The sequence below is a fragment of the Triticum aestivum genome, chromosome 6A (assembly GCF_018294505.1).
Source record: "Triticum aestivum cultivar Chinese Spring chromosome 6A, IWGSC CS RefSeq v2.1, whole genome shotgun sequence".
Taxonomy (NCBI): Eukaryota; Viridiplantae; Streptophyta; class Magnoliopsida; order Poales; family Poaceae; genus Triticum; species Triticum aestivum.
Window position 1 is genome coordinate 541553104 of NC_057809.1, and position 11800 is coordinate 541564903.

Consider the following 11800-nt stretch of genomic DNA (forward strand, 5'->3'; position numbering starts at 1 on the left):
AAGACCTTAATGAATTTAGCACGTCACCGAAAGGTGAGTGCTGAAAGATATCCACGGAGGTGAACTCCATGATCAGCGCCCAATCGGATTCGATAGGCACGGACGCAGGCGACTCGGAGTCCATGGCCGGAGACAAATACAGTGGTTCGGCAACACGGCTCTCGTAAGGGGTGAAGTCAGTATCCGGCTCTATCGCCACTGAGAGTGCGGCCTCTATGGCGGGGTCTATCCACCCATCCTCGGATGGCGCAATTTGCTCCGGATTGAAGGCCGGAGTAGTTGCAGGTGTGATCTCCCGAACACTGTCTGACGGCAGAGCTAAAGCATGCCCGTCGTGATTGTGCGGCGCACCTGACATGGGCTCGAATCCGTCGAAGATCAAGTCTCCATGGATGTCAGCGGTGTAGTTTAAATTTCCAAACCTGACCTGATGGCCAGGGGTGTAGCTCTCGATCTGCTCCAGATGGCCAAGCGACTTGGCCGTAGTGCGAAGTCGCCGAATACGAAGATCTGTCCAGGGAGGAAAACCTCGCCCAGGACCGCATCGTTACCGATGATCGAAGGGGCCATCAAGCCTTATGGTGACGGCACAGTGGAACTCTCAATGAAAGCACCAATGTCGGTGTCAAAACCGGCGGATCTCGGGTAGGGGGTCCCGAACTGTGCGTCTAAGGCGGATGGTAACACGAGGTAGGGGACACGATGTTTATCCAGGTTCGGGCCCTCTCGATGGAGGTAATACCCTATGTCCGACTTGATTGATCTTGATGATATGAGTATTACAATAGTTGATCTACCACGAGATCGAAGAGGCTAAACCCTAGAAGCTAGCCTATGGTATGATTGTGTGGTGTCCTATGGACTAAACCCTCCGGTTTATATAGACACCGGAGGGGGCTAGGGTTACGCAAAGTCGGTTACAAGGGAGGAGATCTACATATCCGTATTGCCAAGCTTGCCTTCCACGCCAAGGAGAGTCCCATCCGGACATGGGACGAAGTCTTCAATCTTGTATCTTCATAGTCCAACAGTCCGGCCAAAGGATATAGTCCGGCTGTCCGGAGACCCCCTAATCGAGGACTCCCTCAGAAAGGCATGGAACACTTCCCTAGAAAGAAAATTAAATTACCTTATGAATCTATTATGAGAGCCACTTATGGATTGCCTACCAAAGATGGGAATACCTAGATCTATCCTTACTTTTATGCCTAGCTAGGTGTTAGGGAACGTAGCAGAAATTCAAAATTTTCCTACGTGTCACCAAGATCTATCTATGGAGAGACCAGCAACGAGGGGAAGGAGAGTGCATCTACATACCCTTGTAGATCGCTATGCGGAAGCGTTCAAGAGAACGGGGTTGAAGGAGTCGTACTCGTCGTGATCCAAATCACCGGAGATCCTAGTGCCGAACGGACGGCACCTCCGTGTTCAACACACGTACAACCCGGTGACGTCTCCTACGCCTTGATCCAGCAAGGGGAGAAGGAGAGGTTGGGGAAGACTCCATCCATCAGCAGCACAACGGCGTGGTGGTGGTGGAGGAGCGTGGTACTCCAGCAGGGCTTCGCCAAGCACCGCAAGAGACGAGGAGGGAGAGGGGTAGGACTGCGCCAACTGGGAGAGAATTCACATGTGTTGGGCAGCCCCAAACCTCAAGTATATATAGGGGGAGGGGAGGGGCTGTGCCCCCACCTAGGGTTCCCTCCCTAGGGGTGGCGGCAGCCCCCTAGATCCCATCTAGGGGCGGCCAAGGGGAGGGGAGAGGGGGAGGCGCACCAGGGTGGGCCTTAGGGCCCATCTGCCCTAGGGTTTGCCCCCTTCCCCTCTTGGAGGCGCCTTGGGCCTTGGTGGGGGGGGCGCACCAGCCCACCTGGGGCTGGTCCCCTCCCACACTTGGCCCATGTAGCCCTCCGGGGCTTGTGGCCCCACTTGGTGGACCCCCGAGACCCTCCCGGTGGTCCCGTTACGTTACCGATAAACCCCGAAACTTTTCCGGTGACCAAAACAGGACTTCCCATATATAAATCTTTACCTCTGGACCATTTCGGAACTCCTCGTGACGTCCGGGATCTCATCCGGGACTCCGAACAACATTCGGTAACCACGTATATCTATTCCCTATAACCCTAGCGTCATCGAACCTTAAGTGTGTAGACCCTACGGGTTCGGGAACCATGCAGACATGACCGAGATAACTCTCTGGTCAATAACCAACAGTGGGATCTGGATACCCATGTTGGCTCCCACATGTTCCACGATGATCTCATCGGATGAACCACGATGTCAAGGACTTAATCAATCCCGTATACAATTCCCTTTGTCTAGCGGTACGATACTTGCCCGAGATTCGATCGTCGGTATCCCGATACCTTGTTCAATCTCGTTACCGGCAAGTCTCTTTAATTGTTCCGTAACACATCATCCCGTGATCAACTCCTTGATCACATTGTGCACATTATGATGATGTCCTACCGAGTGGGCCCAGAGATACCTCTCCGTTTACACGGAGTGACAAATCCTAGTCTCGATTCGTGCCAACCCAACAGACACTTTCGGAGATACCTGTAGTGTACCTTTATAGCCACCCAGTTACGTTGTGACGTTTGGCACACCCAAAGCACTCCTACGGTATCCGGGAGTTGCACAATCTCATGGTCTAAGGAAATGATACTTGACATTAGAAAAGCTTTAGCATACGAACTACATGATCTTGTGCTAGGCTTAGGATTGGGTCTTGTCCATCACATCATTCTCCTAATGATGTGATCCCGTTATCAATGACATCCAATGTCCATGGTCAGGAAACCGTAACCATCTATTGATCAACGAGCTAGTCAACTAGAGGCTTACTAGGGACATGGTGTTGTCTATGTATCCACACATGTATCTGAGTTTCCTATCAATACAATTCTAGCATGGATAATAAACGATTATCATGAACAAGGAAATATAATAATAACCAATTTATTATTGCCTCTAGGGCATATTTCTAACAGTCTCCCACTTGCACTAGAGTCAATAATCCAGTTCACATCGATATGTGATTAACACTCAAGATCACATCCCCATGTGACTAACACCCAAAGAGTTTACTAGAGTCAATAATCTAGTTCACATTACCATGTGATTAACACTCGATGAGTTCTGGGTTTGATCATGTTATGCTTGTGAGAGATGTTATAGTCAACGGGTCTGAATCTTTCAGATCCGTGTGTGCTTTACAAATCTCTATGTCATCTCCTAGATGCAGCTACCACGTTCTATTTGGAGCTATTCCAAATAACTGTTCTACTATACGAATCCAGTTTACTACTCAGAATAATCTGGATTAGTGTCAAAGTTTGCATCGGTGTAACCCTTTACGACGAACTCTTTTACCACCTCCATAATCGAGAAAATTCCTTAGTCCACTAGTTACTAAGGATAACTTTGACCGCTGTCCTGTGATCCATTCTTGGATCACTCTTGTACCCCTTGACTGACTCATGGCAAGGCACACTTCAGGTGCGGCACACAGCATAGCATACTATAGAGTGCCTATGACAAAAGCATAGGGGACGACCTTCGTCCTTCCTCTTTCTTCTGCCGTGGTCGAGCTTTAAGTCTTAACTTCATACCTTACAACTCAGGCAAGAACTCCTTCTTTGACTGATCCATCTTGAACACCTTCAAGATCATGTCAAGGTATGTGCTCATTTGAAAGTACCATTAAGCGTTTTGATCTATCCTTATAGATCTTGATGCTCAATGTTCAAGTAGCTTAATCCAGGCTTTCCATTGAAAAACACTTTTCAAATAACTCTGCATGCTTTCCAGAAATTCTACATCATTTCCGATCAACAATATGTTAACAACATATACTCATCAGAAATTCTATAGTGCTCCCACTCACTTCTTTGGAAATACAAGTTTCTCATAAACTTTGTATACACCCAAAACTTTGATCATCTCATCAAAGCATATATTCCAACTCCGAGATGCTTACCTGCGGAGGAACGGATGAATTGGAAATCCGAGTCCCCTTAATAAGTAGGGAACAAGGCACACCCGCTCCCCTGTAGAGGGGCTGGGGAAGCTCTCCGCTTGCTCCCCGCCATTGTAGGTGGTGAGCCCGGCTCGTACGGGAACCATATATGCCGGAGGGAGAAATCCCTGAGTCTGCAGTTTGACTAATTGACTGTGTGGGACGGAACATCTCTCCCAATCACCGCTCTTAGGGCTACGGGGGCGGGAGGAGGAGCTACGGTGGTCGGCCATGTGGGAATGGATTTTTCTGAAACGCGCTCCGATGGATTCTCGCTGTGGGAGGATGGTATGGATTGGATCTAAGAATCCCCATCCCTTTAATAGATAGTTTATTTATCTATATAGGGGGTGAATGTAAAAACTCCCTAGCTCCTCGTATTCATTCGACGGGAAGATAGCCCTTATTGGGCGCAGAAGCCAAGAAGTCCAACATTTATGGGTCCAGACGCTACTTGACAAACATTCAAAATTTGAGGAGAACCCGCCTTGCGATGCCGAAGACAATACTGCGTACCGGACTTGACGTCATTGAAGACTGGTTTGGGGGCTACTGAGGGAGTCCTGGATTAGGGGGTCTCCGGACAGCCGGACTATATCCTTCACCGGACTGTTGAACTATGAAGATACAAGATTGAAGACTTCGTCTCGTGTCCGGATGGGACTTTACTTGGCGTGAAAGGCAAGCTAGGCAATACGGATATGTATATCTCCTCCTTTGTAACCGACCTTGTGTAACCCTAGCCCCCTCCGGTGTCTATATAAACCGGAGGGTTTTAGTCCGTAGGACAACATACAATCATACCATAGGCTAGCTTCTAGGGTTTAGCCTCTCCGATCTCGTGGTAGATCAACTCTTGTAATACTCATATCATCAAGAACAATCAAGCACAACGTAGGGTATTACCTCTATCAAGAGGGCCCGAACCTGGGTAAACATCGTGTCCCCTGCCTCCTGTTACCATCCGCCTTAGACGCACAGTTCGGGACCCCCTACCCGAGATCCGCCAGTTTTGATACCGATAGGTACCATAATCCAAGTGTTGGTGTGTGAGCTAGATATCAAAGAATATGCTTCATGGCCTTATGGTGTGATTCCTTCGGTGTAGCTTGAAATCGAGCACACATGCAAACACTAAGCATAATATATGGCCTAGATGCACATGAGTACAATAAAGAACCAATCATGGAGCGGTATACCTTTTGATCGAAGTCAATACCATTTTCATCAGTGCATAGATGGCCATTTGTGGGCATAGGGATTTTGACTCCTTTGCAATCTTGCATGCTGAATTTCCTCAGTACATCCTTGAGGTATTTCTCCTGAGATATGAATATGCCATTGTGCTATTGATGAATCTGAAGACCTAAGAAAATTTCAATTCTCCCATCATAGACCTTTGATATTCTTCACTCATCATATAGGCAAATTCATCACTATAATGTTGGTCAGTACAGCCAAAAATAATATCATCAAGATAAATTTGGCACACAAACAATTCACCATCATAAGATTTAGTGAAAAGAGTTGGGTCAAGTGAACCGGGTTTGAAGCCTTTCTTCACGAGGAATTCCTTCAAAGTATCATACCACGCCCGTGGGGCCTGCTTGAGGCCATAGAGGGCCTTATTGAGTCTGAAGACTTTGTCAGGATGCTTTGGATCTTCAAAACCTGGGGGCTGAGCTATACGTCTTCCTCAAGCTTACCATTGAGGAATGCACTTTTCACATCCATTTGATATAAGATGATATCATGATGGTTAGCATAAGCAAATAATATGCGAATAGCTTCAAGTCTAGCAACAGGTGCAAAAGTTTCATCGAAATCAATTCCTTCAACCTATGTGTAGCCTTGAGCTACAAGCCGTGCCTTATTCCTCACCATAAGGTCATTTTCATATTGCTTGTTGCGGTAGAACCACTTTGTGCTGATGATATTGTGCTTGTGAGGATCTGGATGTTTGACCAGTTCCCAGACGTTGTTGAGCTCGAATTGATGTAATTCCTCTTGCATAGCTTGAATCCACTCAGGCTCCAGAAATGCTTCATCTACCTTAGTGGGCTCTGTGATAGAGACGAAAGCAAAGTGCCCACAAAAGTTAGATAAATGTGAAGCTCTTGAGCATGTGAGAGGACCTGGAATGTTGATTTCGCTGATGATTTTCTCAACTTGCACTTCATTTGCAACGCGAGGATGAGCGGGTTGTCATTGTGGAATTTGAACAGTATTTTCTTCAGCACCATTTTCCTCAGGTGCATCAGCATGACGCTCTTCATGTTCTGGAATGACTTCTTCAGCAGATTCTTTGGTAGGAATGACATCCTCAGTAGCCTTGAACTTAATAGATTCCTCAGGAGGTATTTCATGTGTCACAGGAGGTAGGTGCTCTCTTTGCGAGCCATTAGTCTCATCGAACCGCACATCTATAGTTTCAACAACCTTGTGGTGATAGGTATTGAAGACTCTTTAGGTGTGCGAGTCCTTACCATAACCGACCATAAAACCTTCATGTGCTTTCGGTGCAAATTTAGAATTGTGACGAGGAGCTCTAATCCAACATTTAGCACCGAAGACTTTGAAATAACTCACATTGGGTTTCTTGTCAGTGAGGAGTTCATATACAGTCGTCTTGAAGAATTTGTGAAGATATACTGTGTTGATGATGTGGCATGCAGTATCAATTGCCTCAGGCCAAAAGCGAGGAGGCGTCTTGTACTCATCAAGCATAGTGCGGGCCATCTCAACAAGAGTCATGTTCTTGCGCTCCACGACGCCATTTTGCTGAGGAGTATAAGGAGCAGATAACTCATGAGTAATACCAAGTTCATCAAGATAGTCATCAAGACCAGTGTTCTTGAACTCAGTTCCATTATCACTTCTAATGTGTTTGATCTTCACACCAAAGTTGGTTGAAGCCCTCGAGGAAAATCGTTTGAAGACTTCCTACACTTCATTTTTGTAAGTGATGATATGCACCCATGTATATCGAGAATAATCATCAACAATGAGAAAGCCATATAAAGATGCAGAGCAAATGTGGCATAGTGAGTAGGGCCAAAGAGATCCATGTGAAGTAATTCAAATGGTCGAGTAGTAGTCATGATAGTCTTTGCTGGATGCTTGGCCTTGGTCATCTTTCCAGCTTCATAGGCTCCACACAAATGGTCCTTGAGGAATTTGACACCCTTGATGCCAATGACATGCTTCTTCTTCGCGAGCGTGTGCAGATTCCTCATGCCAGCATGACCAAGTCATTGATGCCATAGCCAGCCTTCTGAAGCTTTTGCAAGTAGACATGTAGCAGGTTGTGGTCCTGTAGAGAAATCAACAATATACAAATATCCTCTCCTAAAGCCTTCGAAGACTTTGGAATTGTCAGCTTCCATGATCACAACACAACGATACTTGCCAAATACAACAACCATATCAAGATCACAAAGCATTGAGACAGACATGAGGTTGAACCCTAAGGACTCGACAAGCATGACTTTGTCCATGTGTCGATCCTTTGAGATTGCAACCTTACCTAGACCCAATACCTTGCTTTTGCCTTTGTCAGTGTAGGTGATATGCTTCAGATGTGATGGAGATAAATCAAACTCCATCAATAAGCTCCTGTCACCAGTCATGTGATTTGTACATCCACTATCGAGGACCCACTCAGTGGCTTTGGATTGATCATCCTGCAGATGAATTAGTGCACCTTACGAACTCATATACTTCATCAATGAAGAATATGGTATCAATTTCATCAGATCAGTTTCATCAAGCAATAGAACAGATAAAGCAGTATGAGGACGTGACAAATGAAAATTCATTTCTTCATGATTAGCTTGCGTCCTTTCAAGAAAATTCAGGTCTCCAGCAAATTCTTCAAATGATTAAGTTCGTCTGGAGACTTGACCCTGCATAAGAGATTAGTTCTTTTTCTTGACCACCCTCATCTGAAGGGGTGGCAAAGAGTTCATCATTCTGTGAGCCTCATAAGAGAAAGGTGGCATAGATGCCAATCCACTTAGTTTCACATAAGAGGGGTTAGGGTAAGCATAAGAGTAAGCGGAGAATTTCTTCGAGGACTTCTGAACATAATGATTTGAAGACTAGTGCACATATCCTTAGATCTTCCCTGCGAAACAGACGGTTTAGCACGATGATGCTCATATGAGGACTTTGATCCTTTTGAGGAATTTGATCCACGTGAGGAGTTTGGTCCGTATGAGGACTTGGATCCATATGAAGAATTTGGTCCATATGAAGAATTTGATCTGGGGTTCCTATTCTTCACAGGTGGTGTCATGATGACATTCACCTGAAGATTTTCAAGGCACCTTTTGGGAACCCAGATTTTCTTCATAGGAGAACCGTTCCTGCAGTTAGTGCCAACATATCTAGCAAATACTTCACCATTCTGATTTTTGAACAGTTTATAATTGGAGTCAAATGACTCATCAGAAGAATATGAAGATTCACATGTAAAGCCAGATAAAGTAGATGGATCCACTGAAGGTCCCTTTGCAGCAACCCATGTGGTTTTGGGATACTGCTCAGGTTTCCAGTAGGTCCCATCAGCATTGAGTTTCCTCTCAAAGGCAATACCATCTTTCCTAGGGTTCCTGTTGAGGATCTGCTTTTTAAGCACGTCACAAAGAGCCTGATGCCCTTTGAGGCTTTTGTACATGCCTGTCATATACAATTCCTTCAGCCCTGCATCATCAGTGATACTAGCAATGTCCTCAGATGAGGAATTAGTGATAGCAGAGGCAGTTGAAGAATTTGCAGCAATGGAAGTATTTGAGCATTCAGGTGAAGAATTAGCAGTTTCACATTCAATGCACTTCAAACATGGCGGAACAAATTCATCCTAAGTAGCGCTGATCTGTTGAGCAAGTAATGAATCACGCTCCTTCTGAAGATCTTCATAACTCACTCTTAACTGCTCAGGATCTTGCTTTCTTTGAAGAAATTCATAAGAGAGCTTCTCATGATCAGATAGGAGAGTGTTATGATGACCTTGAAGATTGTCAAACTTGGACTGGAGTCCCTGAAGACTTTCAGTCAAAGCTTTGGAACGATCCATTTCTTCACCCAACATATCATCGCTCTCATTTAGCATGTTTTGAACTTTTTCCAAAGCTCTTTGTTGTTTAGTGGCAAGGGAAGCAAGTTTGACATAACTAGGTCCAAATTCATCACTAGATTCATCATCACTGGACTCAGATAAGTAGCATTCAGTTACCTTGGCACCTTTTGCCATAAGGCATGGTGCGGAGGATGATGATTCTGGATTGACAGTTATAGCCTTGCGCGATTCCATGAAGTCCTCGAATCAGATATTGAAGACAAACAGACTGAAGAAATTGAACTGAGGAAATAGAGAAAGTCTTCAGTCAAAGTCTTCAAACAGATATGAACAAGCACACAACACAGAAATGAGGAAACGGAAGGGTTCAGGAAATGGAACCAGTTAGCTCGGTGAAGACAATGATTTGGTAGACCAGTTCCAACTATTGTGACAGTTGTACGTCTGGTTAGGGCGGCTAGGTATTTAAACCTGAGGACACACAGTCCCGGACACCCAGTCCTGAACACGCAGCTCAGGACACTCAGTCCTCACCGTATTCCCCTTGAGCTAAGATCACACAGACCTCGCTCAATCACTCGTGGTAAGTCTTCAGGTGACTTCCAAACCTTCACAGACTCGGTCACTCGGTGATCCACAATTTCCTCTTGGATGCTCTAGACCATGACGCCTAACCGTCTGGAAGATGCATAGTCTTCAAAGGTAACAAGCGTCGGATCCACGCAGGATCAATCTCTTAAGTGATGCTCAATCACTTTGGGTTTGTAGGTGTTTGGGTTTGGGTTTTCCTCACTTGATGATTTTCACTCAAAGTCCTCGGAGGATGGGATGCTCTCAAATGACAAGTGTCAGTTTCTCTCGGAGCAGCCAACCAGCTAGTGGTTGTAGGGGGCGGCTATTTATAGCCTAGGGAGCAGCCCGACATGATAAGACATAAATGCCCTTCAATGATATGACCGTTAGGTGGAAGGATATTTTGGGATAGCTGGCGCGTAGCACAGCAAAGGTCGGAAATTTGACTAACAAATTCCTCAGGGCTATCATGTTCCTCACTGTGTAGGCAATCCGCACTGGCGAATTCCTAACTCCTCAGTCAGAACAAATTCCTCAGAGACCAGAAGAACTTCGTCTCTGTCACTGAAGAAATTTGACTGAACTGTATGAGATTTCCAATGGCTTCACTCGAAGGGATTGGTAGGTGTAGGATTTGAGTTGAGCATCACTTGGAAATTTTTCCTTAGTATTTCCTCGACCCCCTTTAATAGTATGGTGTTTCCTATGACTCAAGAAAGAGAAAAAGAAACTACGAAAATAAAAGTCTTCATGCTCCTCGAATGAATAGCAAGTCTTCAGGATCACACCAATTTCTTCACTTTCAAAGTCTTCAGAAATCCAAAGTCTTCAGTTGAAGAACTTCATTTTTAGGGGTCGACTTTTTGTGTAACTATCAAACTCCTCATAGACTTATAGACCTGTGTACACTCACAAACGCATCAGTCCCTTAACTTATAAGTCTTCAATACACCAAAATCACTAAGGGGCACTAGATGCACTTACAAAGATCCAACCAAAATCACTCTACCAAGTTAGATGTGTCTCATTATAAGTGGCAATTCAACAAATTAGAGGCAATACATGTTTGAAATGATATGCAAGATGCAACCAATATTACACTGTCAACTTGAAGGTGTCTCGTCAGAAGTGATTGATGAGGGATACACAAGAAAAGTAGTTTGATGTAAGAACATGGTTAATAGAAAGACGTAGTATGTACCAAAAACATGAAGGCATGTCATATTCACAGGTATAATGTGTTAACTAAGCAGATGCAATTTACCCTAATTAGAAGCATTACAAGGTAGACACCATATGCAACATTCAACCACATATCACACTGCCAAGTAAGAGCAAGCACCTGCGATGGTGGTGTGGGGGAATTGTGGTCATCAACTAGAGAGCTACGTTGACTATCTTCATTTAGCCTTGTTGTTTCTTGAGAATCATGTGGGGAGGATGACACTGCACTCTTCAAATGAGTAGCGCGTCTGACAGTAACCCACTAGGGTGACTGTCTCATCATAAGTGATTGATGAGGGATACAAAAGAGCATTAGTTTGATGTATGAACATGGTTAATAGACATATGTAGTATGTATCAAAAACAGGAAGGCATGTCATTATCAAAGGTATAATGTGTAAAGTAAGCAGATGTAATTTAACCAAATTGGAAGCAATACAAGCTAGACACCATATGCAACATGCAACCACATTTGACAGCGCGAAGTTAAAGCAAGCACCTGGGATGGTTGTGTGTGGCAATTGAGATCATCAACTGGAGAGCTATGTTTATTGTCTCCATCTGCTGACACTGCACCCTTTAGAGCGTTGAAACGCTTAGTGCTTATCTACGAATTACACTGGAGCAACTTCTGTCTTTTCTTTTTTGTATTCATCAACACCGTGTCAGAATCTGAAATACCCATGCATAAAAAACAATAGTGTAAGTATGGGTGAAGTGTGTGCACAAGTAGTACAGTGTAAAGGTAATAGATAGCCGGTCGGTGAGAAATAAATGATGGGAGACATATGATAGCTCTACAACATGCATGGCACACGAAATTACTAGGTTCTAGGATTTTGAAATATGAGCACAGGGATGGCTAGTTAATGCAGATGCTCCTCCAGCACACCACAAGG